This window comes from Aquarana catesbeiana, linkage group LG13 (assembly GCF_042186555.1).
Source record: "Aquarana catesbeiana isolate 2022-GZ linkage group LG13, ASM4218655v1, whole genome shotgun sequence".
NCBI lineage: Eukaryota > Metazoa > Chordata > Amphibia > Anura > Ranidae > Aquarana > Aquarana catesbeiana.
In genome coordinates this window covers 164,441,412-164,458,865 of record NC_133336.1, presented here as the reverse complement: position 1 = coordinate 164,458,865, position 17,454 = coordinate 164,441,412, and the positions used below count along the sequence as shown (strand labels likewise).

The window sequence follows — 17,454 nt, the reverse complement described above, 5'->3', positions numbered from 1 at the left end:
CGGCACGCTCAACCCTCTTGACCTTGGCGGCGCCAAGATGGGAAACGAGGAAAAAAAACAGGGCAAGTCCAGAACGCCCCCCAAAAAAAGAAGCCTACGGCACCTGGTATTCCCAGTCGGTCTCCCATCCAGGTACTAACCAGGCCCGACCCTGCTTAGCCTCCGAGATCAGACGAGATCGGGCGCTTTCAGGGTGATGTGGCCGTAGGCGATCTCTAGCGGCACGCTCAACCCTCTTGACCTTGGCGGCGCCAAGATGGGAAACGAGGAAAAAAAACAGGGCAAGTCCAGAACTCCCCCAAAAAAAAGAAGCCTACGGCACCTGGTATTCCCAGGCGGTCTCCCATCCAGGTACTAACCAGGCCCGACCCTGCTTAGCCTCCGAGATCAGACGAGATCGGGCGCTTTCAGGGTGATGTGGCCGTAGGCGATCTCTAACGGCACGCTCAACCCTCTTGACCTTGGCGGCACCAAGATGGGAAACGAGGAAAAAAACAGGGCAAGTCCAGAACTCCCCCAAAAAAAAGAAGCCTACGGCACCTGGTATTCCCAGGCGGTCTCCCATCCAGGTACTAACCAGGCCCAACCCTGCTTAGCCTCCGAGATCAGACGAGATCGGGCGCTTTCAGGGTGATGTGGCCGTAGGCGATCTCTTATGGCACGCTCAACCCTCTTGACTTTGGCGGCACCAAGATGGGAAACGAGGAAAAAAACAGGGCAAGTCCAGAACTCCAAGAAAAAAAGAAGCCTACGGCACCTGGTATTCCCAGGCGGTCTCCCATCCAGGTACTAACCAGGCCCGACCCTGCTTAGCCTCCGAGATCAGACGAGATCGGGCGCTTTCAGGGTGATGTGGCCGTAGGCGATCTCTAACGGCACGCTCAACCCTCTTGACCTTGGCGGCGCCAAGATGGGAAACGAGGAAAAAAAACAGGGCAAGTCCAGAAATCCAAGAAAAAAAGAAGCCTACGGCACCTGGTATTCCCAGGCGGTCTCCCATCCAGGTACTAACCAGGCCCGACCCTGCTTAGCCTCCGAGATCAGACGAGATCGGGCGCTTTCAGGGTGATGTGGCCGTAGGCGATCTCTTACGGCACGCTCAACCCTCTTGACTTTGGCGGCACCAAGATGGGAAACGAGGAAAAAAACAGGGCAAGTCCAGAACTCCAAGAAAAAAAGAAGCCTACGGCACCTGGTATTCCCAGGTAGTCTCCCATCCAGGTACTAACCAGGCCCGACCCTGCTTAGCCTCCGAGATCAGACGAGATCGGGCGCTTTCAGGGTGATGTGGCCGTAGGCGATCTCTAACGGCACGCTCAACCCTCTTGACCTTGGCGGCGCCAAGATGGGAAACGAGGAAAAAAAACAGGGCAAGTCCAGAAATCCAAGAAAAAAAGAAGCCTACGGCACCTGGTATTCCCAGGCGGTCTCCCATCCAGGTACTAACCAGGCCCGACCCTGCTTAGCCTCCGAGATCAGACGAGATCGGGCGCTTTCAGGGTGATGTGGCCGTAGGCGATCTCTAACGGCACGCTCAACCCTCTTGACCTTGGCGGCGCCAAGATGGGAAACGAGGAAAAAAAACAGGGCAAGTCCAGAACGCCCCCCAAAAAAAGAAGCCTAGGGCACCTGGTATTCCCAGGCGGTCTCCCATCCAGGTACTAACCAGGCCCGACCCTGCTTAGCCTCCGAGATCAGACGAGATCGGGCGCTTTCAGGGTGATGTGGCCGTAGGCGATCTCTAATGGCACGCTCAACCCTCTTGACCTTGGCGGCGCCAAGATGGGAAACGAGGAAAAAAAACAGGGCAAGTCCAGAACTCCCCCAAAAAAAAGAAGCCTACGGCACCTGGTATTCCCAGGCGGTCTCCCATCCAGGTACTAACCAGGCCCGACCCTGCTTAGCCTCCGAGATCAGACGAGATCGGGCGCTTTCAGGGTGATGTGGCCGTAGGCGATCTCTAACGGCACGCTCAACCCTCTTGACCTTGGCGGCGCCAAGATGGGAAACGAGGAAAAAAACAGGGCAAGTCCAGAACTCCCCCAAAAAAAAGAAGCCTACGGCACCTGGTATTCCCAGGCGGTCTCCCATCCAGGTACTAACCAGGCCCGACCCTGCTTAGCCTCCAAGATCAGACGAGATCGGGCGCTTTCAGGGTGATGTGGCCGTAGGCGATCTCTTACGGCACGCTCAACCCTCTTGACTTTGGCGGCACCAAGATGGGAAACGAGGAAAAAAACAGGGCAAGTCCAGAACTCCAAGAAAAAAAGAAGCCTACGGCACCTGGTATTCCCAGGCGGTCTCCCATCCAGGTACTAACCAGGCCTGACCCTGCTTAGCCTCCGAGATCAGACGAGATCGGGCGCTTTCAGGGTGATGTGGCCGTAGGCGATCTCTAACGGCACGCTCAACCCTCTTGACCTTGGCGGCGCCAAGATGGGAAACGAGGAAAAAAAACAGGGCAAGTCAAGAAATCCAAGAAAAAAAGAAGCCTACGGCACCTGGTATTCCCAGGCGGTCTCCCATCCAGGTACTAACCAGGCCCGACCCTGCTTAGCCTCCAAGATCAGACGAGATCGGGCGCTTTCAGGGTGATGTGGCCGTAGGCGATCTCTTACGGCACGCTCAACCCTCTTGACTTTGGCGGCACCAAGATGGGAAACGAGGAAAAAAACAGGGCAAGTCCAGAACTCCAAGAAAAAAAGAAGCCTACGGCACCTGGTATTCCCAGGCGGTCTCCCATCCAGGTACTAACCAGGCCCGACCCTGCTTAGCCTCCGAGATCAGACGAGATCGGGCGCTTTCAGGGTGATGTGGCCGTGGGCGATCTCTAACGGCACGCTCAACCCTCTTGACCTTGGCGGCGCCAAGATGGGAAACGAGGAAAAAAAACAGGGCAAGTCCAGAAATCCAAGAAAAATAGAAGCCTACGGCACCTGGTATTCCCAGGCGGTCTCCCATCCAGGTACTAACCAGGCCCGACCCTGCTTAGCCTCCGAGATCAGACGAGATCGGGCGCTTTCAGGGTGATGTGGCCGTAGGCGATCTCTTACGGCACGCTCAACCCTCTTGACTTTGGCGGCACCAAGATGGGAAACGAGGAAAAAAACAGGGCAAGTCCAGAACTCCAAGAAAAAAAGAAGCCTACGGCACCTGGTATTCCCAGGCGGTCTCCCATCCAGGTACTAACCAGGCCCGACCCTGCTTAGCCTCCGAGATCAGACGAGATCGGGCGCTTTCAGGGTGATGTGGCCGTAGGCGATCTCTAACGGCACGCTCAACCCTCTTGACCTTGGCGGCGCCAAGATGGGAAACGAGGAAAAAAAACAGGGCAAGTCCAGAAATCAAGAAGCCTACGGCACCTGGTATTCCCAGGCGGTCTCCCATCCAGGTACTAACCAGGCCCGACCCTGCTTAGCCTCCGAGATCAGACGAGATCGGGCGCTTTCAGGGTGATGTGGCCGTAGGCGATCTCTAACGGCACGCTCAACCCTCTTGACCTTGGCGGCGCCAAGATGGGAAACGAGGAGAAAAAACAGGGCAAGTCCAGAACGCCCCCCAAAAAAAGAAGCCTACGGCACCTGGTATTCCCAGGCGGTCTCCCATCCAGGTACTAACCAGGCCCGACCCTGCTTAGCCTCCGAGATCAGACGAGATCGGGCGCTTTCAGGGTGATGTGGCCGTAGGCGATCTCTAACGGCACGCTCAACCCTCTTGACCTTGGCGGCGCCAAGATGGGAAACGAGGAAAAAAAACAGGGCAAGTCCAGAACTCCCCCAAAAAAAAGAAGCCTACGGCACCTGGTATTCCCAGGCGGTCTCCCATCCAGGTACTAACCAGGCCCGACCCTGCTTAGCCTCCGAGATCAGACGAGATCGGGCGCTTTCAGGGTGATGTGGCCGTAGGCGATCTCTAACGGCACGCTCAACCCTCTTGACCTTGGCGGCGCCAAGATGGGAAACGAGGAAAAAAACAGGGCAAGTCCAGAACTCCCCCAAAAAAAAGAAGCCTACGGCACCTGGTATTCCCAGGCGGTCTCCCATCCAGGTACTAACCAGGCCCGACCCTGCTTAGCCTCCAAGATCAGACGAGATCGGGCGCTTTCAGGGTGATATGGCCGTAGGCGATCTCTTATGGCACGCTCAACCCTCTTGACTTTGGCGGCACCAAGATGGGAAACGAGGAAAAAAACAGGGCAAGTCCAGAACTCCAAGAAAAAAAGAAGCCTACGGCACCTGGTATTCCCAGGCGGTCTCCCATCCAGGTACTAACCAGGCCCAACCCTGCTTAGCCTCCGAGATCAGACGAGATCGGGCGCTTTCAGGGTGATGTGGCCGTAGGCGATCTCTAACGGCACGCTCAACCCTCTTGACCTTGGCGGCGCCAAGATGGGAAACGAGGAAAAAAAACAGGGCAAGTCCAGAAATCCAAGAAAAAAAGAAGCCTACGGCACCTGGTATTCCCAGGCGGTCTCCCATCCAGGTACTAACCAGGCCCGACCCTGCTTAGCCTCCGAGATCAGACGAGATCGGGCGCTTTCAGGGTGATGTGGCCGTAGGCGATCTCTTACGGCACGCTCAACCCTCTTGACTTTGGCGGCACCAAGATGGGAAACGAGGAAAAAAACAGGGCAAGTCCAGAACTCCAAGAAAAAAAGAAGCCTACGGCACCTGGTATTCCCAGGCGGTCTCCCATCCAGGTACTAACCAAGCCCGACCCTGCTTAGCCTCCGAGATCAGACGAGATCGGGCGCTTTCAGGGTGATGTGGCCGTAGGCGATCTCTAACGGCACGCTCAACCCTCTTGACCTTGGCGGCGCCAAGATGGGAAACGAGGAAAAAAAACAGGGCAAGTCCAGAAATCCAAGAAAAAAAGAAGCCTACGGCACCTGGTATTCCCAGGCGGTCTCCCATCCAGGTACTAACCAGGCCCGACCCTGCTTAGCCTCCGAGATCAGACGAGATCGGGCGCTTTCAGGGTGATGTGGCCGTAGGCGATCTCTAACGGCACGCTCAACCCTCTTGACCTTGGCGGCGCCAAGATGGGAAACGAGGAAAAAAAACAGGGCAAGTCCAGAACGCCCCCCAAAAAAAGAAGCCTACGGCACCTGGTATTCCCAGGCGGTCTCCCATCCAGGTACTAACCAGGCCCGACCCTGCTTAGCCTCCAAGATCAGACGAGATCGGGTGCTTTCAGGGTGATGTGGCCGTAGGCGATCTCTTACGGCACGCTCAACCCTCTTGACTTTGGCGGCACCAAGATGGGAAACGAGGAAAAAAACAGGGCAAGTCCAGAACTCCAAGAAAAAAAGAAGCCTACGGCACCTGGTATTCCCAGGCGGTCTCCCATCCAGGTACTAACCAGGCTCGACCCTGCTTAGCCTCCGAGATCAGACGAGATCGGGCGCTTTCAGGGTGATGTGGCCGTAGGCGATCTCTAACGGCACGCTCAACCCTCTTGACCTTGGCGGCGCCAAGATGGGAAACGAGGAAAAAAAACAGGGCAAGTCCAGAAATCCAAGAAAAAAAGAAGCCTACGGCACCTGGTATTCCCAGGCGGTCTCCCATCCAGGTACTAACCAGGCCCGACCCTGCTTAGCCTCCGAGATCAGACGAGATCGGGCGCTTTCAGGGTGATGTGGCCGTAGGCGATCTCTTACGGCACGCTCAACCCTCTTGACTTTGGCGGCACCAAGATGGGAAACGAGGAAAAAAACAGGGCAAGTCCAGAACTCCAAGAAAAAAAGAAGCCTACGGCACCTGGTATTCCCAGTCGGTCTCCCATCCAGGTACTAACCAGGCCCGACCCTGCTTAGCCTCCGAGATCAGACGAGATCGGGCGCTTTCAGGGTGATGTGGCCGTAGGCGATCTCTAACGGCACGCTCAACCCTCTTGACCTTGGCGGCGCCAAGATGGGAAACGAGGAAAAAAAACAGGGCAAGTCCAGAAATCAAGAAGCCTACGGCACCTGGTATTCCCAGGCGGTCTCCCATCCAGGTACTAACCAGGCCCGACCCTGCTTAGCCTCCGAGATCAGACGAGATCGGGCGCTTTCAGGGTGATGTGGCCGTAGGCGATCTCTAACGGCACGCTCAACCCTCTTGACCTTGGCGGCGCCAAGATGGGAAACGAGGAAAAAAAACAGGGCAAGTCCAGAACGCCCCCCAAAAAAAGAAGCCTACGGCACCTGGTATTCCCAGTCGGTCTCCCATCCAGGTACTAACCAGGCCCGACCCTGCTTAGCCTCCGAGATCAGACGATATCGGGCGCTTTCAGGGTGATGTGGCCGTAGGCGATCTCTAACGGCACGCTCAACCCTCTTGACCTTGGCGGCGCCAAGATGGGAAACGAGGAAAAAAACAGGGCAAGTCCAGAACTCCCCCAAAAAAAAGAAGCCTACGGCACCTGGTATTCCCAGGCGGTCTCCCATCCAGGTACTAACCAGGCCCAACCCTGCTTAGCCTCCGAGATCAGACGAGATCGGGCGCTTTCAGGGTGATGTGGCCGTAGGCGATCTCTTACGGCACGCTCAACCCTCTTGACTTTGGCGGCACCAAGATGGGAAACGAGGAAAAAAACAGGGCAAGTCCAGAACTCCAAGAAAAAAAGAAGCCTACGGCACCTGGTATTCCCAGGCGGTCTCCCATCCAGGTACTAACCAGGCCCGACCCTGCTTAGCCTCCGAGATCAGACGAGATCGGGCGCTTTCAGGGTGATGTGGCCGTAGGCGATCTCTAATGGCACGCTCAACCCTCTTGACCTTGGCGGCGCCAAGATGGGAAACGAGGAAAAAAAAACAGGGCAAGTCCAGAAATCCAAGAAAAAAAGAAGCCTACGGCACCTGGTATTCCCAGGCGGTCTCCCATCCAGGTACTAACCAGGCCCGACCCTGCTTAGCCTCCGAGATCAGACGAGATCGGGCGCTTTCAGGGTGATGTGGCCGTAGGCGATCTCTTACGGCACGCTCAACCCTCTTGACTTTGGCGGCACCAAGATGGGAAACGAGGAAAAAAACAGGGCAAGTCCAGAACTCCAAGAAAAAAAGAAGCCTACGGCACCTGGTATTCCCAGGCGGTCTCCCATCCAGGTACTAACCAGGCCCGACCCTGCTTAGCCTCCGAGATCAGACGAGATCGGGCGCTTTCAGGGTGATGTGGCCGTAGGCGATCTCTAACGGCACGCTCAACCCTCTTGACCTTGGCGGCGCCAAGATGGGAAACGAGGAAAAAAAACAGGGCAAGTCCAGAAATCCAAGAAAAAAAGAAGCCTACGGCACCTGGTATTCCCAGGCGGTCTCCCATCCAGGTACTAACCAGGCCCGACCCTGCTTAGCCTCCGAGATCAGACGAGATCGGGCGCTTTCAGGGTGATGTGGCCGTAGGCGATCTCTAACGGCACGCTCAACCCTCTTGACCTTGGCGGCGCCAAGATGGGAAACGAGGAAAAAAAACAGGGCAAGTCCAGAACGCCCCCCAAAAAAAGAAGCCTACGGCACCTGGTATTCCCAGGCGGTCTCCCATCCAGGTACTAACCAGGCCCGACCCTGCTTAGCCTCCGAGATCAGACGAGATCGGGCGCTTTCAGGGTGATGTGGCCGTAGGCGATCTCTAACGGCACGCTCAACCCTCTTGACCTTGGCGGCGCCAAGATGGGAAACGAGGAAAAAAAACAGGGCAAGTCCAGAACTCCCCCAAAAAAAAGAAGCCTACGGCACCTGGTATTCCCAGGCGGTCTCCCATCCAGGTACTAACCAGGCCCGACCCTGCTTAGCCTCCGAGATCAGACGAGATCGGGCGCTTTCAGGGTGATGTGGCCGTAGGCGATCTCTAACGGCACGCTCAACCCTCTTGACCTTGGCGGCGCCAAGATGGGAAACGAGGAAAAAAACAGGGCAAGTCCAGAACTCCCCCAAAAAAAAGGAGCCTACGGCACCTGGTATTCCCAGGCGGTCTCCCATCCAGGTACTAACCAGGCCCGACCCTGCTTAGCCTCCAAAATCAGACGAGATCGGGCGCTTTCAGGGTGATGTGGCCGTAGGCGATCTCTTACGGCACGCTCAACCCTCTTGACTTTGGCGGCACCAAGATGGGAAACGAGGAAAAAAACAGGGCAAGTCCAGAACTCCAAGAAAAAAAGAAGCCTACGGCACCTGGTATTCCCAGGCGGTCTCCCATCCAGGTACTAACCAGGCCCGACCCTGCTTAGCCTCCGAGATCAGACAAGATCGGGCGCTTTCAGGGTGATGTGGCCGTAGGCGATCTCTAACGGCACGCTCAACCCTCTTGACCTTGGCGGCGCCAAGATGGGAAACGAGGAAAAAAAACAGGGCAAGTCCAGAAATCCAAGAAAAAAAGAAGCCTACGGCACCTGGTATTCCCAGGCGGTCTCCCATCCAGGTACTAACCAGGCCCGACCCTGCTTAGCCTCCGAGATCAGACGAGATCGGGCGCTTTCAGGGTGATGTGGCCGTAGGCGATCTCTTACGGCACGCTCAACCCTCTTGACTTTGGCGGCACCAAGATGGGAAACGAGGAAAAAAACAGGGCAAGTCCAGAACTCCAAGAAAAAAAGAAGCCTACGGCACCTGGTATTCCCAGGCGGTCTCCCATCCAGGTACTAACCAGGCCCGACCCTGCTTAGCCTCCGAGATCAGACGAGATCGGGCGCTTTCAGGGTGATGTGGCCGTAGGCAATCTCTAAAGGCACGCTCAACCCTCTTGACCTTGGCGGCGCCAAGATGGGAAACGAGGAAAAAAAACAGGGCAAGTCCAGAAATCCAAGAAAAAAAGAAGCCTACGGCACCTGGTATTCCCAGGCGGTCTCCCATCCAGGTACTAACCAGGCCCGACCCTGCTTAGCCTCCGAGATCAGACGAGATCGGGCGCTTTCAGGGTGATGTGGCCGTAGGCGATCTCTAACGGCACGCTCAACCCTCTTGACCTTGGCGGCGCCAAGATGGGAAACGAGGAAAAAAAACAGGGCAAGTCCAGAACTCCCCCAAAAAAAAGAAGCCTACGGCACCTGGTATTCCCAGGCGGTCTCCCATCCAGGTACTAACCAGGCCCGACCCTGCTTAGCCTCCGAGATCAGACGAGATCGGGCGCTTTCAGGGTGATGTGGCCGTAGGCAATCTCTAACGGCACGCTCAACCCTCTTGACCTTGGCGGCGCCAAGATGGGAAACGAGGAAAAAAACAGGGCAAGTCCAGAACTCCCCCAAAAAAAAGAAGCCTACGGCACCTGGTATTCCCAGGCGGTCTCCCATCCAGGTACTAACCAGGCCCGACCCTGCTTAGCCTCCAAGATCAGACGAGATCGGGCGCTTTCAGGGTGATGTGGCCGTAGGCGATCTCTTACGGCACGCTCAACCCTCTTGACTTTGGCGGCACCAAGATGGGAAACGAGGAAAAAAACAGGGCAAGTCCAGAACTCCAAGAAAAAAAGAAGCCTACGGCACCTGGTATTCCCAGGCGGTCTCCCATCCAGGTACTAACCAGGCCCGACCCTGCTTAGCCTCCGAGATCAGACGAGATCGGGCGCTTTCAGGGTGATGTGGCCGTAGGCGATCTCTAACGGCACGCTCAACCGTCTTGACCTTGGCGGCGCCAAGATGGGAAACGAGGAAAAAAAACAGGGCAAGTCCAGAAATCCAAGAAAAAAAGAAGCCTACGGCACCTGGTATTCCCAGGCGGTCTCCCATCCAGGTACTAACCAGGCCCGACCCTGCTTAGCCTCCGAGATCAGACGAGATCGGGCGCTTTCAGGGTGATGTGGCCGTAGGCAATCTCTTACGGCACGTTCAACCCTCTTGACTTTGGCGGCACCAAGATGGGAAACGAGGAAAAAAACAGGGCAAGTCCAGAACTCCAAGAAAAGAAGAAGCCTACGGCACCTGGTATTCCCAGGCGGTCTCCCATCCAGGTACTAACCATGCCCGACCCTGCTTAGCCTCCGAGATCAGACGAGATCGGGCGCTTTCAGGGTGATGTGGCCGTAGGCGATCTCTAACGGCACGCTCAACCCTCTTGACCTTGGCGGCGCCAAGATGGGAAACGAGGAAAAAAAACAGGGCAAGTCCAGAAATCCAAGAAAAAAAGAAGCCTACGGCACCTGGTATTCCCAGGCGGTCTCCCATCCAGGTACTAACCAGGCCCGACCCTGCTTAGCCTCCGAGATCAGACGAGATCGGGCGCTTTCAGGGTGATGTGGCCGTAGGCGATCTCTAACGGCACGCTCAACCCTCTTGACCTTGGCGGCGCCAAGATGGGAAACGAGGAAAAAAAACAGGGCAAGTCCAGAAATCCAAGAAAAAAAGAAGCCTACGGCACCTGGTATTCCCAGGCGGTCTCCCATCCAGGTACTAACCAGGCCCGACCCTGCTTAGCCTCCGAGATCAGACGAGATCGGGCGCTTTCAGGGTGATGTGGCCGTAGGCGATCTCTAACGGCACGCTCAACCCTCTTGACCTTGGCGGCGCCAAGATGGGAAACGAGGAAAAAAAACAGGGCAAGTCCAGAAATCCAAGAAAAAAAGAAGCCTACGGCACCTGGTATTCCCAGGCGGTCTCCCATCCAGGTACTAACCAGGCCCGACCCTGCTTAGCCTCCGAGATCAGACGAGATCGGGCGCTTTCAGGGTGATGTGGCCGTAGGCGATCTCTAACGGCACGCTCAACCCTCTTGACCTTGGCGGCGCCAAGATGGGAAACGAGGAAAAAAAACAGGGCAAGTCCAGAACGCCCCCCAAAAAAAGAAGCCTACGGCACCTGGTATTCCCAGGCGGTCTCCCATCCAGGTACTAACCAGGCCCGACCCTGCTTAGCCTCCGAGATCAGACGAGATCGGGCGCTTTCAGGGTGATGTGGCCGTAGGCGATCTCTAACGGCACGCTCAACCCTCTTGACCTTGGCGGCGCCAAGATGGGAAACGAGGAAAAAAAACAGGGCAAGTCCAGAACTCCCCCAAAAAAAAGAAGCCTACGGCACCTGGTATTCCCAGGCGTTCTCCCATCCAGGTACTAACCAGGCCCGACCCTGCTTAGCCTCCGAGATCAGACGAGATCGGGCGCTTTCAGGGTGATGTGGCCGTAGGCGATCTCTAACGGCACGCTCAACCCTCTTGACCTTGGCGGCGCCAAGATGGGAAACGAGGAAAAAAACAGGGCAAGTCCAGAACTCCCCCAAAAAAAAGAAGCCTACGGCACCTGGTATTCCCAGGCGGTCTCCCATCCAGGTACTAACCAGGCCCGACCCTGCTTAGCCTCCGAGATCAGAAGAGATCGGGCGCTTTCAGGGTGATGTGGCCGTAGGCGATCTCTTATGGCACGCTCAACCCTCTTGACTTTGGCGGCACCAAGATGGGAAACGAGGAAAAAAACAGGGCAAGTCCAGAACTCCAAGAAAAAAAGAAGCCTACGGCACCTGGTATTCCCAGGCGGTCTCCCATCCAGGTACTAACCAGGCCCGACCCTGCTTAGCCTCCGAGATCAGACGAGATCGGGCGCTTTCAGGGTGATGTGGCCGTAGGCGATCTCTAACGGCACGCTCAACCCTCTTGACCTTGGCGGCGCCAAGATGGGAAACGAGGAAAAAAAACAGGGCAAGTCCAGAAATCCAAGAAAAAAAGAAGCCTACGGCACCTGGTATTCCCAGGCGGTCTCCCATCCAGGTATTAACCAGGCCCGACCCTGCTTAGCCTCCGAGATCAGACGAGATCGGGCGCTTTCAGGGTGATGTGGCCGTAGGCGATCTCTAACGGCACGCTCAACCCTCTTGACCTTGGCGGCGCCAAGATGGGAAACGAGGAAAAAAAACAGGGCAAGTCCAGAACTCCCCCAAAAAAAAAAAGCCTACGGCACCTGGTATTCCCAGGCGGTCTCCCATCCAGGTACTAACCAGGCCCGACCCTGCTTAGCCTCCGAGATCAGACGAGATCGGGCGCTTTCAGGGTGATGTGGCCGTAGGCGATCTCTAACGGCACGCTCAACCCTCTTGACCTTGGCGGCGCCAAGATGGGAAACGAGGAAAAAAACAGGGCAAGTCCAGAACTCCCCCAAAAAAAAGAAGCCTACGGCACCTGGTATTCCCAGGCGGTCTCCCATCCAGGTACTAACCAGGCCCGACCCTGCTTAGCCTCCGAGATCAGACGAGATCGGGCGCTTTCAGGGTGATGTGGCCGTAGGCGATCTCTAACGGCACGCTCAACCCTCTTGACCTTGGCGGCGCCAAGATGGGAAACGAGGAAAAAAAACAGGGCAAGTCCAGAAATCCAAGAAAAAAAAGAAGCCTACGGCACCTGGTATTCCCAGGCGGTCTCCCATCCAGGTATTAACCAGGCCCGACCCTGCTTAGCCTCCGAGATCAGACGAGATCGGGCGCTTTCAGGGTGATGTGGCCGTAGGCGATCTCTAACGGCACGCTCAACCCTCTTGACCTTGGCGGCGCCAAGATGGGAAACGAGGAAAAAAACAGGGCAAGTCCAGAACTCCCCCAAAAAAAAGAAGCCTACGGCACCTGGTATTCCCAGGCGGTCTCCCATCCAGGTACTAACCAGGCCCGACCCTGCTTAGCCTCCAAGATCAGACGAGATCGGGCGCTTTCAGGGTGATGTGGCCATAGGCGATCTCTTACGGCACGCTCAACCCTCTTGACTTTGGCGGCACCAAGATGGGAAACGAGGAAAAAAACAGGGCAAGTCCAGAACTCCAAGAAAAAAAGAAGCCTACGGCACCTGGTATTCCCAGGCGGTCTCCCATCCAGGTACAAACCAGGCCCGACCCTGCTTAGCCTCCGAGATCAGACGAGATCGGGCGCTTTCAGGGTGATGTGGCCGTAGGCGATCTCTGACAGCACGCTCAACCCTCTTGACCTTGGCGGCGCCAAGATGGGAAACGAGGAAAAAAAACAGGGCAAGTCCAGAACGCCCCCCAAAAAAAGAAGCCTACGGCACCTGGTATTCCCAGTCGGTCTCCCATCCAGGTACTAACCAGGCCCGACCCTGCTTAGCATCCGAGATCAGACGAGATCGGGCGCTTTCAGGGTGATGTGGCCGTAGGCGATCTCTAACGGCACGCTCAACCCTCTTGACCTTGGCGGCGCCAAGATGGGAAACGAGGAAAAAAAACAGGGCAAGTCCAGAACTCCCCCAAAAAAAAGAAGCCTACGGCACCTGGTATTCCCAGGCGGTCTCCCATCCAGGTACTAACCAGGCCCGACCCTGCTTAGCCTCCGAGATCAGACGAGATCGGGCGCTTTCAGGGTGATGTGGCCGTAGGCGATCTCTAACGGCACGCTCAACCCTCTTGACCTTGGCGGCGCCAAGATGGGAAACGAGGAAAAAAACAGGGCAAGTCCAGAACTCCCCCAAAAAAAAGAAGTCTACGGCACCTGGTATTCCCAGGCGGTCTCCCATCCAGGTACTAACCAGGCCCAACCCTGCTTAGCCTCCGAGATCAGACGAGATCGGGCGCTTTCAGGGTGATGTGGCCGTAGGCGATCTCTTACAGCACGCTCAACCCTCTTGACTTTGGCGGCACCAAGATGGGAAACGAGGAAAAAAACAGGGCAAGTCCAGAACTCCAAGAAAAAAAGAAGCCTACGGCACCTGGTATTCCCAGGCGGTCTCCCATCCAGGTACTAACCAGGCCCGACCCTGCTTAGCCTCCGAGATCAGACAAGATCGGGCGCTTTCAGGGTGATGTGGCCGTAGGCGATCTCTAACGGCACGCTCAACCCTCTTGACCTTGGCGGCGCCAAGATGGGAAACGAGGAAAAAAAACAGGGCAAGTCCAGAAATCCAAGAAAAAAAGAAGCCTACGGCACCTGGTATTCCCAGGCGGTCTCCCATCCAGGTACTAACCAGGCCCGACCCTGCTTAGCCTCCGAGATCAGACGAGATCGGGCGCTTTCAGGGTGATGTGGCCGTAGGCGATCTCTTACGGCACGCTCAACCCTCTTGACTTTGGCGGCACCAAGATGGGAAACGAGGAAAAAAACAGGGCAAGTCCAGAACTCCAAGAAAAAAAGAAGCCTACGGCACCTGGTATTCCCAGGCGGTCTCCCATCCAGGTACTAACCAGGCCCGACCCTGCTTAGCCTCCGAGATCAGACGAGATCGGGCGCTTTCAGAGTGATGTGGCCGTAGGCGATCTCTAACGGCACGCTCAACCCTCTTGACCTTGGCGGCGCCAAGATGGGAAACGAGGAAAAAAAACAGGGCAAGTCCAGAAATCCAAGAAAAAAAGAAGCCTACGGCACCTGGTATTCCCAGGCGGTCTCCCATCCAGGTACTAACCAGGCCCGACCCTGCTTAGCCTCCGAGATCAGACGAGATCGGGCGCTTTCAGGGTGATGTGGCCGTAGGCGATCTCTAACGGCACGCTCAACCCTCTTGACCTTGGCGGCGCCAAGATGGGAAACGAGGAAAAAAAACAGGGCAAGTCCAGAACGCCCCCCAAAAAAAGAAGCCTACGGCACCTGGTATTCCCAGGCGGTCTCCCATCCAGGTACTAACCAGGCCCGACCCTGCTTAGCCTCCGAGATCAGTCGAGATCGGGCGCTTTCAGGGTGATGTGGCCGTAGGCGATCTCTAACGGCACGCTCAACCCTCTTGACCTTGGCGGCGCCAAGATGGGAAACGAGGAAAAAAAACAGGGCAAGTCCAGAACTCCCCCAAAAAAAAGAAGCCTACGGCACCTGGTATTCCCAGGCGGTCTCCCATCCAGGTACTAACCAGGCCCGACCCTGCTTAGCCTCCGAGATCAGACGAGATCGGGCGCTTTCAGGGTGATGTGGCCGTAGGCGATCTCTAACGGCACGCTCAACCCTCTTGACCTTGGCGGCGCCAAGATGGGAAACGAGGAAAAAAACAGGGCAAGTCCAGAACTCCCCCAAAAAAAAGAAGCCTACGGCACCTGGTATTCCCAGGCGGTCTCCCATCCAGGTACTAACCAGGCCCGACCCTGCTTAGCCTCCAAGATCAGACGAGATCGGGCGCTTTCAGGGTGATGTGGCCGTAGGCGATCTCTTACGGCACGCTCAACCCTCTTGACTTTGGCGGCACCAAGATGGGAAACGAGGAAAAAAACAGGGCAAGTCCAGAACTCCAAGAAAAAAAGAAGCCTACGGCACCTGGTATTCCCAGGCGGTCTCCCATCCAGGTACTAACCAGGCCCGACCCTGCTTAGCCTCCGAGATCAGACGAGATCAGGCGCTTTCAGGGTGATGTGGCCGTAGGCGATCTCTAACGGCACGCTCAACCCTCTTGACCTTGGCGGCGCCAAGATGGGAAACGAGGAAAAAAAACAGGGCAAGTCCAGAACTCCCCCAAAAAAAAGAAGCCTACGGCACCTGGTATTCCCAGGCGGTCTCCCATCCAGGTACTAACCAAGCCCGACCCTGCTTAGCCTCCGAGATCAGACGAGATCGGGCGCTTTCAGGGTGATGTGGCCGTAGGCGATCTCTTACAGCACGCTCAACCCTCTTGACTTTGGCGGCACCAAGATGGGAAACGAGGAAAAAAACAGGGCAAGTCCAGAACTCCAAGAAAAAAAGAAGCCTACGGCACCTGGTATTCCCAGGCGGTCTCCCATCCAGGTACTAACCAGGCCCGACCCTGCTTAGCCTCCGAGATCAGACGAGATCGGGCGCTTTCAGGGTGATGTGGCCGTAGGCGATCTCTTACAGCACGCTCAACCCTCTTGACTTTGGCGGCACCAAGATGGGAAACGAGGAAAAAAACAGGGCAAGTCCAGAACTCCAAGAAAAAAAGAAGCCTACGGCACCTGGTATTCCCAGGCGGTCTCCCATCCAGGTACTAACCAGGCCCGACCCTGCTTAGCCTCCGAGATCAGACGAGATCGGGCGCTTTCAGGGTGATGTGGCCGTAGGCGATCTCTAACGGCACGCTCAACCCTCTTGACCTTGGCGGCGCCAAGATGGGAAACGAGGAAAAAAAACAGGGCAAGTCCAGAAATCCAAGAAAAAAAGAAGCCTACGGCACCTGGTATTCCCAGGCAGTCTCCCATCCAGGTACTAACCAGGCCCGACCCTGCTTAGCCTCCGAGATCAGACGAGATCGGGCGCTTTCAGGGTGATGTGGCCGTAGGCGATCTCTAACGGCACGCTCAACCCTCTTGACCTTGGCGGCGCCAAGATGGGAAACGAGGAAAAAAAACAGGGCAAGTCCAGAACGCCCCCCAAAAAAAGAAGCCTACGGCACCTGGTATTCCCAGGCGGTCTCCCATCCAGGTACTAACCAGGCCCGACCCTGCTAAGCCTCCGAGATCAGACGAGATCGGGCGCTTTCAGGGTGATGTGGCCATAGGCGATCTCTAACAGCACGCTCAACCCTCTTGACCTTGGCGGCGCCAAGATGGGAAACGAGGAAAAAAAACAGGGCAAGTCCAGAACTCCCCCAAAAAAAAGAAGCCTACGGCACCTGGTATTCCCAGGCGGTCTCCCATCCAGGTACTAACCAGGCCCGACCCTGCTTAGCCTCCGAGATCAGACGAGATCGGGCGCTTTCAGGGTGATGTGGCCGTAGGCGATCTCTAATGGCACGCTCAACCCTCTTGACCTTGGCGGCGCCAAGATGGGAAACGAGGAAAAAAACAGGGCAAGTCCAGAACTCCCCCAAAAAAAAGAAGCCTACGGCACCTGGTATTCCCAGGCGGTCTCCCATCCAGGTACTAACCAGGCCCAACCCTGCTTAGCCTCCGAGATCAGACGAGATCGGGCGCTTTCAGGGTGATGTGGCCGTAGGCGATCTCTTACGGCACGCTCAACCCTCTTGACTTTGGCGGCACCAAGATGGGAAACGAGGAAAAAAACAGGGCAAGTCCAGAACTCCAAGAAAAAAAGAAGCCTACGGCACCTGGTATTCCCAGGCGGTCTCCCATCCAGGTACTAACCAGGCCCGACCCTGCTTAGCCTCCGAGATCAGACGAGATCGGGCTCTTTCAAGGTGATGTGGCCGTAGGCGATCTCTAACGTCACGCTCAACCCTCTTGACCTTGGCGGCGCCAAGATGGGAAACGAGGAAAAAAAACAGGGCAAGTCCAGAAATCCAAGAAAAAAAGAAGCCTACGGCACCTGGTATTCCCAGGCGGTCTCCCATCCAGGTACTAACCAGGCCCGACCCTGCTTAGCCTCCGAGATCAGACGAGATCGGGCGCTTTCAGGGTGATGTGGCCGTAGGCGATCTCTTACGGCACGCTCAACCCTCTTGACTTTGGCGGCACCAAGATGGGAAACGAGGAAAAAAACAGGGCAAGTCCAGAACTCCAAGAAAAAAAGAAGCCTACGGCACCTGGTATTCCCAGGCGGTCTCCCATCCAGGTACTAACCAGGCCCGACCCTGCTTAGCCTCCGAGATCAGACGAGATCGGGCACTTTCAGGGTGATGTGGCCGTAGGCGATCTCTAACGGCACGCTCAACCCTCTTGACCTTGGCGGCGC

The 17,454-nt window shown here is 56.2% G+C and overlaps 80 non-coding genes across 80 annotated transcripts; all 80 read right to left on the bottom strand.

Annotated features, from left to right (window-relative positions):
• Positions 1–91: 91 nt before the first annotated feature.
• Positions 92–210, bottom strand: LOC141120067 (5S ribosomal RNA). Its single transcript, XR_012239400.1, has one exon. It is a non-coding gene; the product is annotated as a 5S ribosomal RNA (ribosomal RNA).
• A 100-nt stretch (positions 211–310) lies between these two features.
• On the bottom strand, positions 311–429 carry LOC141120548 (5S ribosomal RNA). The gene has a single exon (XR_012239864.1). It is a non-coding gene; the product is annotated as a 5S ribosomal RNA (ribosomal RNA).
• A 99-nt stretch (positions 430–528) lies between these two features.
• On the bottom strand, positions 529–647 carry LOC141120930 (5S ribosomal RNA). Its single transcript, XR_012240074.1, has one exon. It is a non-coding gene; the product is annotated as a 5S ribosomal RNA (ribosomal RNA).
• Positions 648–745: 98 nt separating this feature from the next.
• On the bottom strand, positions 746–864 carry LOC141120536 (5S ribosomal RNA). Its single transcript, XR_012239852.1, has one exon. It is a non-coding gene; the product is annotated as a 5S ribosomal RNA (ribosomal RNA).
• Positions 865–963: 99 nt separating this feature from the next.
• On the bottom strand, positions 964–1,082 carry LOC141120525 (5S ribosomal RNA). The gene has a single exon (XR_012239841.1). It is a non-coding gene; the product is annotated as a 5S ribosomal RNA (ribosomal RNA).
• A 98-nt stretch (positions 1,083–1,180) lies between these two features.
• Positions 1,181–1,299, bottom strand: LOC141120124 (5S ribosomal RNA). Its single transcript, XR_012239453.1, has one exon. It is a non-coding gene; the product is annotated as a 5S ribosomal RNA (ribosomal RNA).
• A 99-nt stretch (positions 1,300–1,398) lies between these two features.
• Positions 1,399–1,517, bottom strand: LOC141120513 (5S ribosomal RNA). Its single transcript, XR_012239830.1, has one exon. It is a non-coding gene; the product is annotated as a 5S ribosomal RNA (ribosomal RNA).
• Positions 1,518–1,617: 100 nt separating this feature from the next.
• On the bottom strand, positions 1,618–1,736 carry LOC141120491 (5S ribosomal RNA). The gene has a single exon (XR_012239809.1). It is a non-coding gene; the product is annotated as a 5S ribosomal RNA (ribosomal RNA).
• Positions 1,737–1,836: 100 nt separating this feature from the next.
• Positions 1,837–1,955, bottom strand: LOC141120502 (5S ribosomal RNA). The gene has a single exon (XR_012239819.1). It is a non-coding gene; the product is annotated as a 5S ribosomal RNA (ribosomal RNA).
• Positions 1,956–2,054: 99 nt separating this feature from the next.
• LOC141120216 (5S ribosomal RNA) lies at positions 2,055–2,173 on the bottom strand. The gene has a single exon (XR_012239542.1). It is a non-coding gene; the product is annotated as a 5S ribosomal RNA (ribosomal RNA).
• A 98-nt stretch (positions 2,174–2,271) lies between these two features.
• On the bottom strand, positions 2,272–2,390 carry LOC141120360 (5S ribosomal RNA). Its single transcript, XR_012239683.1, has one exon. It is a non-coding gene; the product is annotated as a 5S ribosomal RNA (ribosomal RNA).
• A 99-nt stretch (positions 2,391–2,489) lies between these two features.
• LOC141120214 (5S ribosomal RNA) lies at positions 2,490–2,608 on the bottom strand. The gene has a single exon (XR_012239541.1). It is a non-coding gene; the product is annotated as a 5S ribosomal RNA (ribosomal RNA).
• A 98-nt stretch (positions 2,609–2,706) lies between these two features.
• Positions 2,707–2,825, bottom strand: LOC141120274 (5S ribosomal RNA). The gene has a single exon (XR_012239599.1). It is a non-coding gene; the product is annotated as a 5S ribosomal RNA (ribosomal RNA).
• A 99-nt stretch (positions 2,826–2,924) lies between these two features.
• On the bottom strand, positions 2,925–3,043 carry LOC141120490 (5S ribosomal RNA). Its single transcript, XR_012239808.1, has one exon. It is a non-coding gene; the product is annotated as a 5S ribosomal RNA (ribosomal RNA).
• Positions 3,044–3,141: 98 nt separating this feature from the next.
• LOC141120478 (5S ribosomal RNA) lies at positions 3,142–3,260 on the bottom strand. The gene has a single exon (XR_012239797.1). It is a non-coding gene; the product is annotated as a 5S ribosomal RNA (ribosomal RNA).
• A 90-nt stretch (positions 3,261–3,350) lies between these two features.
• On the bottom strand, positions 3,351–3,469 carry LOC141120466 (5S ribosomal RNA). The gene has a single exon (XR_012239786.1). It is a non-coding gene; the product is annotated as a 5S ribosomal RNA (ribosomal RNA).
• Positions 3,470–3,569: 100 nt separating this feature from the next.
• On the bottom strand, positions 3,570–3,688 carry LOC141120455 (5S ribosomal RNA). The gene has a single exon (XR_012239775.1). It is a non-coding gene; the product is annotated as a 5S ribosomal RNA (ribosomal RNA).
• A 100-nt stretch (positions 3,689–3,788) lies between these two features.
• On the bottom strand, positions 3,789–3,907 carry LOC141120444 (5S ribosomal RNA). Its single transcript, XR_012239764.1, has one exon. It is a non-coding gene; the product is annotated as a 5S ribosomal RNA (ribosomal RNA).
• A 99-nt stretch (positions 3,908–4,006) lies between these two features.
• Positions 4,007–4,125, bottom strand: LOC141119900 (5S ribosomal RNA). The gene has a single exon (XR_012239233.1). It is a non-coding gene; the product is annotated as a 5S ribosomal RNA (ribosomal RNA).
• Positions 4,126–4,223: 98 nt separating this feature from the next.
• On the bottom strand, positions 4,224–4,342 carry LOC141120917 (5S ribosomal RNA). The gene has a single exon (XR_012240063.1). It is a non-coding gene; the product is annotated as a 5S ribosomal RNA (ribosomal RNA).
• Positions 4,343–4,441: 99 nt separating this feature from the next.
• Positions 4,442–4,560, bottom strand: LOC141120433 (5S ribosomal RNA). Its single transcript, XR_012239753.1, has one exon. It is a non-coding gene; the product is annotated as a 5S ribosomal RNA (ribosomal RNA).
• A 98-nt stretch (positions 4,561–4,658) lies between these two features.
• On the bottom strand, positions 4,659–4,777 carry LOC141120057 (5S ribosomal RNA). Its single transcript, XR_012239390.1, has one exon. It is a non-coding gene; the product is annotated as a 5S ribosomal RNA (ribosomal RNA).
• A 99-nt stretch (positions 4,778–4,876) lies between these two features.
• Positions 4,877–4,995, bottom strand: LOC141120420 (5S ribosomal RNA). The gene has a single exon (XR_012239741.1). It is a non-coding gene; the product is annotated as a 5S ribosomal RNA (ribosomal RNA).
• Positions 4,996–5,095: 100 nt separating this feature from the next.
• Positions 5,096–5,214, bottom strand: LOC141119980 (5S ribosomal RNA). Its single transcript, XR_012239313.1, has one exon. It is a non-coding gene; the product is annotated as a 5S ribosomal RNA (ribosomal RNA).
• A 98-nt stretch (positions 5,215–5,312) lies between these two features.
• Positions 5,313–5,431, bottom strand: LOC141119960 (5S ribosomal RNA). Its single transcript, XR_012239293.1, has one exon. It is a non-coding gene; the product is annotated as a 5S ribosomal RNA (ribosomal RNA).
• A 99-nt stretch (positions 5,432–5,530) lies between these two features.
• On the bottom strand, positions 5,531–5,649 carry LOC141120408 (5S ribosomal RNA). The gene has a single exon (XR_012239730.1). It is a non-coding gene; the product is annotated as a 5S ribosomal RNA (ribosomal RNA).
• A 98-nt stretch (positions 5,650–5,747) lies between these two features.
• LOC141120066 (5S ribosomal RNA) lies at positions 5,748–5,866 on the bottom strand. The gene has a single exon (XR_012239399.1). It is a non-coding gene; the product is annotated as a 5S ribosomal RNA (ribosomal RNA).
• Positions 5,867–5,956: 90 nt separating this feature from the next.
• LOC141120396 (5S ribosomal RNA) lies at positions 5,957–6,075 on the bottom strand. The gene has a single exon (XR_012239718.1). It is a non-coding gene; the product is annotated as a 5S ribosomal RNA (ribosomal RNA).
• Positions 6,076–6,175: 100 nt separating this feature from the next.
• Positions 6,176–6,294, bottom strand: LOC141120556 (5S ribosomal RNA). Its single transcript, XR_012239872.1, has one exon. It is a non-coding gene; the product is annotated as a 5S ribosomal RNA (ribosomal RNA).
• Positions 6,295–6,393: 99 nt separating this feature from the next.
• LOC141120905 (5S ribosomal RNA) lies at positions 6,394–6,512 on the bottom strand. Its single transcript, XR_012240052.1, has one exon. It is a non-coding gene; the product is annotated as a 5S ribosomal RNA (ribosomal RNA).
• Positions 6,513–6,610: 98 nt separating this feature from the next.
• Positions 6,611–6,729, bottom strand: LOC141120385 (5S ribosomal RNA). The gene has a single exon (XR_012239707.1). It is a non-coding gene; the product is annotated as a 5S ribosomal RNA (ribosomal RNA).
• A 100-nt stretch (positions 6,730–6,829) lies between these two features.
• On the bottom strand, positions 6,830–6,948 carry LOC141120373 (5S ribosomal RNA). Its single transcript, XR_012239696.1, has one exon. It is a non-coding gene; the product is annotated as a 5S ribosomal RNA (ribosomal RNA).
• A 98-nt stretch (positions 6,949–7,046) lies between these two features.
• On the bottom strand, positions 7,047–7,165 carry LOC141120362 (5S ribosomal RNA). The gene has a single exon (XR_012239685.1). It is a non-coding gene; the product is annotated as a 5S ribosomal RNA (ribosomal RNA).
• A 99-nt stretch (positions 7,166–7,264) lies between these two features.
• LOC141120351 (5S ribosomal RNA) lies at positions 7,265–7,383 on the bottom strand. Its single transcript, XR_012239674.1, has one exon. It is a non-coding gene; the product is annotated as a 5S ribosomal RNA (ribosomal RNA).
• Positions 7,384–7,483: 100 nt separating this feature from the next.
• On the bottom strand, positions 7,484–7,602 carry LOC141120340 (5S ribosomal RNA). The gene has a single exon (XR_012239663.1). It is a non-coding gene; the product is annotated as a 5S ribosomal RNA (ribosomal RNA).
• A 100-nt stretch (positions 7,603–7,702) lies between these two features.
• LOC141120328 (5S ribosomal RNA) lies at positions 7,703–7,821 on the bottom strand. The gene has a single exon (XR_012239652.1). It is a non-coding gene; the product is annotated as a 5S ribosomal RNA (ribosomal RNA).
• A 99-nt stretch (positions 7,822–7,920) lies between these two features.
• On the bottom strand, positions 7,921–8,039 carry LOC141120518 (5S ribosomal RNA). The gene has a single exon (XR_012239834.1). It is a non-coding gene; the product is annotated as a 5S ribosomal RNA (ribosomal RNA).
• A 98-nt stretch (positions 8,040–8,137) lies between these two features.
• Positions 8,138–8,256, bottom strand: LOC141120314 (5S ribosomal RNA). Its single transcript, XR_012239638.1, has one exon. It is a non-coding gene; the product is annotated as a 5S ribosomal RNA (ribosomal RNA).
• Positions 8,257–8,355: 99 nt separating this feature from the next.
• Positions 8,356–8,474, bottom strand: LOC141120317 (5S ribosomal RNA). Its single transcript, XR_012239641.1, has one exon. It is a non-coding gene; the product is annotated as a 5S ribosomal RNA (ribosomal RNA).
• Positions 8,475–8,572: 98 nt separating this feature from the next.
• LOC141120305 (5S ribosomal RNA) lies at positions 8,573–8,691 on the bottom strand. Its single transcript, XR_012239629.1, has one exon. It is a non-coding gene; the product is annotated as a 5S ribosomal RNA (ribosomal RNA).
• Positions 8,692–8,790: 99 nt separating this feature from the next.
• Positions 8,791–8,909, bottom strand: LOC141120293 (5S ribosomal RNA). The gene has a single exon (XR_012239617.1). It is a non-coding gene; the product is annotated as a 5S ribosomal RNA (ribosomal RNA).
• A 100-nt stretch (positions 8,910–9,009) lies between these two features.
• LOC141120281 (5S ribosomal RNA) lies at positions 9,010–9,128 on the bottom strand. Its single transcript, XR_012239606.1, has one exon. It is a non-coding gene; the product is annotated as a 5S ribosomal RNA (ribosomal RNA).
• Positions 9,129–9,227: 99 nt separating this feature from the next.
• Positions 9,228–9,346, bottom strand: LOC141120213 (5S ribosomal RNA). Its single transcript, XR_012239540.1, has one exon. It is a non-coding gene; the product is annotated as a 5S ribosomal RNA (ribosomal RNA).
• Positions 9,347–9,444: 98 nt separating this feature from the next.
• On the bottom strand, positions 9,445–9,563 carry LOC141120270 (5S ribosomal RNA). Its single transcript, XR_012239595.1, has one exon. It is a non-coding gene; the product is annotated as a 5S ribosomal RNA (ribosomal RNA).
• Positions 9,564–9,662: 99 nt separating this feature from the next.
• LOC141120258 (5S ribosomal RNA) lies at positions 9,663–9,781 on the bottom strand. Its single transcript, XR_012239584.1, has one exon. It is a non-coding gene; the product is annotated as a 5S ribosomal RNA (ribosomal RNA).
• Positions 9,782–9,879: 98 nt separating this feature from the next.
• LOC141120414 (5S ribosomal RNA) lies at positions 9,880–9,998 on the bottom strand. Its single transcript, XR_012239736.1, has one exon. It is a non-coding gene; the product is annotated as a 5S ribosomal RNA (ribosomal RNA).
• Positions 9,999–10,097: 99 nt separating this feature from the next.
• LOC141120247 (5S ribosomal RNA) lies at positions 10,098–10,216 on the bottom strand. The gene has a single exon (XR_012239573.1). It is a non-coding gene; the product is annotated as a 5S ribosomal RNA (ribosomal RNA).
• Positions 10,217–10,315: 99 nt separating this feature from the next.
• On the bottom strand, positions 10,316–10,434 carry LOC141120234 (5S ribosomal RNA). The gene has a single exon (XR_012239561.1). It is a non-coding gene; the product is annotated as a 5S ribosomal RNA (ribosomal RNA).
• A 99-nt stretch (positions 10,435–10,533) lies between these two features.
• Positions 10,534–10,652, bottom strand: LOC141120222 (5S ribosomal RNA). Its single transcript, XR_012239549.1, has one exon. It is a non-coding gene; the product is annotated as a 5S ribosomal RNA (ribosomal RNA).
• A 100-nt stretch (positions 10,653–10,752) lies between these two features.
• Positions 10,753–10,871, bottom strand: LOC141120210 (5S ribosomal RNA). Its single transcript, XR_012239537.1, has one exon. It is a non-coding gene; the product is annotated as a 5S ribosomal RNA (ribosomal RNA).
• A 100-nt stretch (positions 10,872–10,971) lies between these two features.
• LOC141120485 (5S ribosomal RNA) lies at positions 10,972–11,090 on the bottom strand. Its single transcript, XR_012239803.1, has one exon. It is a non-coding gene; the product is annotated as a 5S ribosomal RNA (ribosomal RNA).
• A 99-nt stretch (positions 11,091–11,189) lies between these two features.
• On the bottom strand, positions 11,190–11,308 carry LOC141119978 (5S ribosomal RNA). The gene has a single exon (XR_012239311.1). It is a non-coding gene; the product is annotated as a 5S ribosomal RNA (ribosomal RNA).
• Positions 11,309–11,406: 98 nt separating this feature from the next.
• Positions 11,407–11,525, bottom strand: LOC141120198 (5S ribosomal RNA). The gene has a single exon (XR_012239525.1). It is a non-coding gene; the product is annotated as a 5S ribosomal RNA (ribosomal RNA).
• Positions 11,526–11,624: 99 nt separating this feature from the next.
• On the bottom strand, positions 11,625–11,743 carry LOC141120312 (5S ribosomal RNA). The gene has a single exon (XR_012239636.1). It is a non-coding gene; the product is annotated as a 5S ribosomal RNA (ribosomal RNA).
• A 100-nt stretch (positions 11,744–11,843) lies between these two features.
• On the bottom strand, positions 11,844–11,962 carry LOC141120185 (5S ribosomal RNA). Its single transcript, XR_012239512.1, has one exon. It is a non-coding gene; the product is annotated as a 5S ribosomal RNA (ribosomal RNA).
• Positions 11,963–12,061: 99 nt separating this feature from the next.
• LOC141120174 (5S ribosomal RNA) lies at positions 12,062–12,180 on the bottom strand. The gene has a single exon (XR_012239501.1). It is a non-coding gene; the product is annotated as a 5S ribosomal RNA (ribosomal RNA).
• Positions 12,181–12,280: 100 nt separating this feature from the next.
• On the bottom strand, positions 12,281–12,399 carry LOC141120310 (5S ribosomal RNA). The gene has a single exon (XR_012239634.1). It is a non-coding gene; the product is annotated as a 5S ribosomal RNA (ribosomal RNA).
• Positions 12,400–12,498: 99 nt separating this feature from the next.
• Positions 12,499–12,617, bottom strand: LOC141120422 (5S ribosomal RNA). Its single transcript, XR_012239743.1, has one exon. It is a non-coding gene; the product is annotated as a 5S ribosomal RNA (ribosomal RNA).
• A 98-nt stretch (positions 12,618–12,715) lies between these two features.
• Positions 12,716–12,834, bottom strand: LOC141120068 (5S ribosomal RNA). The gene has a single exon (XR_012239401.1). It is a non-coding gene; the product is annotated as a 5S ribosomal RNA (ribosomal RNA).
• Positions 12,835–12,934: 100 nt separating this feature from the next.
• Positions 12,935–13,053, bottom strand: LOC141120050 (5S ribosomal RNA). Its single transcript, XR_012239383.1, has one exon. It is a non-coding gene; the product is annotated as a 5S ribosomal RNA (ribosomal RNA).
• Positions 13,054–13,153: 100 nt separating this feature from the next.
• On the bottom strand, positions 13,154–13,272 carry LOC141120162 (5S ribosomal RNA). The gene has a single exon (XR_012239490.1). It is a non-coding gene; the product is annotated as a 5S ribosomal RNA (ribosomal RNA).
• A 99-nt stretch (positions 13,273–13,371) lies between these two features.
• On the bottom strand, positions 13,372–13,490 carry LOC141120039 (5S ribosomal RNA). The gene has a single exon (XR_012239372.1). It is a non-coding gene; the product is annotated as a 5S ribosomal RNA (ribosomal RNA).
• A 98-nt stretch (positions 13,491–13,588) lies between these two features.
• Positions 13,589–13,707, bottom strand: LOC141120313 (5S ribosomal RNA). Its single transcript, XR_012239637.1, has one exon. It is a non-coding gene; the product is annotated as a 5S ribosomal RNA (ribosomal RNA).
• Positions 13,708–13,806: 99 nt separating this feature from the next.
• LOC141120150 (5S ribosomal RNA) lies at positions 13,807–13,925 on the bottom strand. The gene has a single exon (XR_012239478.1). It is a non-coding gene; the product is annotated as a 5S ribosomal RNA (ribosomal RNA).
• Positions 13,926–14,023: 98 nt separating this feature from the next.
• LOC141120013 (5S ribosomal RNA) lies at positions 14,024–14,142 on the bottom strand. Its single transcript, XR_012239346.1, has one exon. It is a non-coding gene; the product is annotated as a 5S ribosomal RNA (ribosomal RNA).
• Positions 14,143–14,241: 99 nt separating this feature from the next.
• Positions 14,242–14,360, bottom strand: LOC141120138 (5S ribosomal RNA). Its single transcript, XR_012239466.1, has one exon. It is a non-coding gene; the product is annotated as a 5S ribosomal RNA (ribosomal RNA).
• Positions 14,361–14,460: 100 nt separating this feature from the next.
• Positions 14,461–14,579, bottom strand: LOC141120277 (5S ribosomal RNA). Its single transcript, XR_012239602.1, has one exon. It is a non-coding gene; the product is annotated as a 5S ribosomal RNA (ribosomal RNA).
• A 100-nt stretch (positions 14,580–14,679) lies between these two features.
• LOC141120125 (5S ribosomal RNA) lies at positions 14,680–14,798 on the bottom strand. The gene has a single exon (XR_012239454.1). It is a non-coding gene; the product is annotated as a 5S ribosomal RNA (ribosomal RNA).
• A 99-nt stretch (positions 14,799–14,897) lies between these two features.
• On the bottom strand, positions 14,898–15,016 carry LOC141120212 (5S ribosomal RNA). The gene has a single exon (XR_012239539.1). It is a non-coding gene; the product is annotated as a 5S ribosomal RNA (ribosomal RNA).
• A 98-nt stretch (positions 15,017–15,114) lies between these two features.
• LOC141120098 (5S ribosomal RNA) lies at positions 15,115–15,233 on the bottom strand. Its single transcript, XR_012239428.1, has one exon. It is a non-coding gene; the product is annotated as a 5S ribosomal RNA (ribosomal RNA).
• Positions 15,234–15,333: 100 nt separating this feature from the next.
• Positions 15,334–15,452, bottom strand: LOC141120056 (5S ribosomal RNA). Its single transcript, XR_012239389.1, has one exon. It is a non-coding gene; the product is annotated as a 5S ribosomal RNA (ribosomal RNA).
• A 98-nt stretch (positions 15,453–15,550) lies between these two features.
• On the bottom strand, positions 15,551–15,669 carry LOC141120114 (5S ribosomal RNA). The gene has a single exon (XR_012239443.1). It is a non-coding gene; the product is annotated as a 5S ribosomal RNA (ribosomal RNA).
• Positions 15,670–15,767: 98 nt separating this feature from the next.
• On the bottom strand, positions 15,768–15,886 carry LOC141120102 (5S ribosomal RNA). Its single transcript, XR_012239432.1, has one exon. It is a non-coding gene; the product is annotated as a 5S ribosomal RNA (ribosomal RNA).
• A 99-nt stretch (positions 15,887–15,985) lies between these two features.
• LOC141120166 (5S ribosomal RNA) lies at positions 15,986–16,104 on the bottom strand. Its single transcript, XR_012239494.1, has one exon. It is a non-coding gene; the product is annotated as a 5S ribosomal RNA (ribosomal RNA).
• Positions 16,105–16,204: 100 nt separating this feature from the next.
• LOC141120506 (5S ribosomal RNA) lies at positions 16,205–16,323 on the bottom strand. The gene has a single exon (XR_012239823.1). It is a non-coding gene; the product is annotated as a 5S ribosomal RNA (ribosomal RNA).
• A 100-nt stretch (positions 16,324–16,423) lies between these two features.
• LOC141120090 (5S ribosomal RNA) lies at positions 16,424–16,542 on the bottom strand. Its single transcript, XR_012239421.1, has one exon. It is a non-coding gene; the product is annotated as a 5S ribosomal RNA (ribosomal RNA).
• A 99-nt stretch (positions 16,543–16,641) lies between these two features.
• On the bottom strand, positions 16,642–16,760 carry LOC141120893 (5S ribosomal RNA). Its single transcript, XR_012240041.1, has one exon. It is a non-coding gene; the product is annotated as a 5S ribosomal RNA (ribosomal RNA).
• Positions 16,761–16,858: 98 nt separating this feature from the next.
• On the bottom strand, positions 16,859–16,977 carry LOC141120487 (5S ribosomal RNA). Its single transcript, XR_012239805.1, has one exon. It is a non-coding gene; the product is annotated as a 5S ribosomal RNA (ribosomal RNA).
• Positions 16,978–17,076: 99 nt separating this feature from the next.
• On the bottom strand, positions 17,077–17,195 carry LOC141120077 (5S ribosomal RNA). Its single transcript, XR_012239410.1, has one exon. It is a non-coding gene; the product is annotated as a 5S ribosomal RNA (ribosomal RNA).
• A 98-nt stretch (positions 17,196–17,293) lies between these two features.
• Positions 17,294–17,412, bottom strand: LOC141120033 (5S ribosomal RNA). The gene has a single exon (XR_012239366.1). It is a non-coding gene; the product is annotated as a 5S ribosomal RNA (ribosomal RNA).
• Positions 17,413–17,454: the final 42 nt, after the last annotated feature.